The sequence below is a fragment of the Lycium ferocissimum genome, chromosome 10 (genome assembly GCF_029784015.1).
Source record: "Lycium ferocissimum isolate CSIRO_LF1 chromosome 10, AGI_CSIRO_Lferr_CH_V1, whole genome shotgun sequence".
NCBI classification, from domain to species: Eukaryota; Viridiplantae; Streptophyta; class Magnoliopsida; order Solanales; family Solanaceae; genus Lycium; species Lycium ferocissimum.
Genome location: NC_081351.1, coordinates 10,701,784 through 10,704,539, shown reverse-complemented (window position 1 = coordinate 10,704,539; position 2,756 = coordinate 10,701,784). Strand labels below are relative to the sequence as shown.

The 2,756-nt window shown below is 34.2% G+C and overlaps 1 pseudogene; it reads left to right on the top strand.

The window, feature by feature from the left end:
• The window catches only part of LOC132034595 (putative late blight resistance protein homolog R1B-16), a 7,115-nt pseudogene extending 5,003 nt beyond the window's left edge, over nucleotides 1–2,112 (top strand).
• The last annotated feature ends 644 nt before the right edge of the window (nucleotides 2,113–2,756 follow it).

Sequence of the window (2,756 nt, the reverse complement as noted above, 5' to 3'; positions counted from 1 at the left end):
GTTCTTTATATGTTTAATATACATACATTCTTTTAATATACATAGACGCACATTACATAGACGCACGTTCTTTATATCCTTGATATATTTATTTTTTACATAGTCTCACATTTTTTTTTATATTCTTAATATAGTTACACATTCTTTACACTAACATATATATACACTCTTTGTACTAACAGATATACTTTTATACTTACGAGGTACATTCTCTTTATACTCTTTTATATATTCTTTTTTACTATACATTCTTTATGAATACTTGATATAAATACATTTTTATACATTGTATATACTTAGTATATTATCACCTAGTGTAGCTTTTCATGAAGTCATAACATTTTGAAAACAGGTAATAATAATGATAAAATGATAGATAATCTCCTCTAGTGTTCGCATTAAACTAAGTCTAAGGACTGTCTTCGGACAGGCTCTGAGGGATGCTTAATACCTTCCCCTCAGGGTAAATAAAACCCTTATCTAGAATCTCATAAGTTTCGTAGACTAAAATGGAGTAGACACACAAATACATATAGGTTTCCTATTTTCCTAAAAAATAAGGTGGCGACTCTAACCCTTTTAAACCAGTTAGAAGAACCGTGAAGTTGCAAACTGTATTGGACCCGTTCAAAATAGGGCGTAATATCAAGCAATTCTTTCTTTGAGCTATAGTTACTTGCCTCAGCATTTGAAGGCTTGTTTTCTCTATATTGGAAGTTCTCCTGAAGATACGAAGATTTGCATTTTGAAATTGATTAGGCTATGGATTGCCGAGCTATTCATAAAGGTAAGAAGCAATAAAAAGTTAGAAGTGGTGGCAGAGGAGTATCTACAAGACTTAACTGATAGACGTCTAATTTTGGCTGGTATGCGAAGGCCTAATGGAAGGATGAAAACTTGCGAAATTCATGATCTTCTTCGGCAGTTGTGCATAAGAGAAGCTCAACTTGAGAATTTTATGCATGTACTTAATGATAATGACTACGTTTTTTCAGAAGGCCAAAATATTTATCCACGACTAGTGATGCTTTCGTGTCATGTTAGTCATCCAGAGCATGGGAGTGGTATTACAAGCACGACCCGCAGCTTGGTCTTTATGAGCTATTTTGAAAGAACTTCACCAGAAAACGCCCGTGTTCCGTTGTCTGCAATTTCAAGCTGCTTAAGGTGTTGGACTTTTCTTCAATTGATTACATCGCTGTCGTGTAATACCTAAACTTGTACACTTGAGATATGTTGCTGCCAACATTGAGGAAGCTCCTTCACTAGCCAAATTGAGGAATCTATAGACCATAATTCTTCGTACTTTAGAAAGGAGAGACTTGGACCTCCCACTAGAGATCTGGACAATGTCAAATATAAGACATATGGATATTGGATGGTCAATACATATGCCTAATCCTCTTGAGGCAGAAAATCATGGTATTGGTGAACAACCTTTGTTTCTCAATAACTTGCAAACATTTGCTCTCTATTCGTCTCCTTTTGTGGCGGAAATCCTAAGAAGAACTCCCAATCTAAATAAGCTAAGGGTTACAAGTATAGATAGCACTCACTGGTCTGATTTTCTTGATTGTCTCTTTCTTCTACAAGGGCTTGAGACACTAGATATATGGGCCGCAGTATCAGTTGATCCGCCCATTCTCCCAAGGGATCTTTTCCTGCCTAATCTCAACTCTCAAGCAGTTGAGATTACGTTTTACTAATTTCGCATGGGAAGATATGGTTGTGCTAGCTAATTTACCTAATCTTGAGGTGCCACATTGTGGATTCATGGGAACAGATTGGATACTAAAAGAAGATGTTGTGTTTCAAAGATTAAAATAACTACGACTTGAGTGGGAAGATCTAGAAAGGTTGGAAGCAAAGAGTGATAATTTTTCGATGCTTGAGCAACTAGTCCTTGGTAAGTTATATAGGCTGAAGGAGATTCCCCAGAGTATTGAAGAAATAGCGACACTAAAATTAATTCAAATAGAATATTGCAGCTCTGCAGTCCAGGTTAGTGCAAAGCAAATTCAAGAAGAACAAGAAAGCTAGGGAAGTTATGAGCTTCAAGTTCGAATTATTAAGTACGTTGAAATTCCGTCTTTGATTATTAGCCATATCTAAAACTAATAGTATGTTCATGTTGGTGTTTTCTGTTTTCTGTTTTCTTTCATATCCTGTTTTCACCTTCCAAAAGGGCTAGTAAACTTTGACATTATAATAAATATCAAAAGAACAGTTTTTTTTCGAAAGGCTGGATTTAACTATAAACAATATATTAAGTGATAATGAGCAACAACAGCATATTATCAGAAGGATTTTATTTGGTTATAAGAATAATACCTCTATTCTTAGTGACTAAAATTGTCAATTGTCTTGGAAATGCTAGTTTTTTTCACCCTAACCAAGGAGAATTATCAGTAGTTACCATCTGAACATTTTAAAAAAATTAAAATAAAATAAAATAAATAAAAAAAAAAAAAATTACACCAGCATATTTAGTACAACAACTAAGATGTGTTTTCTATACAAAAAGATGGGAGGAGTAACAGAATATACTTGTTTGATATAGAAATGTACTTTAGAAAATTGAGTCATCGTCGAATGAAGCGCTAACAGAATTCTTTCATATGGTTATAATGCAGGGGAAGATGATTGGAGAAAAACTTCTAGCATTGTGGAAGTTGGAAAATCTGTTGGTGTTGGTTGACATTAACATTGAGTAAATGAAATGTAGTGGCATTTTGAATCTTTGATCGTAACAACTG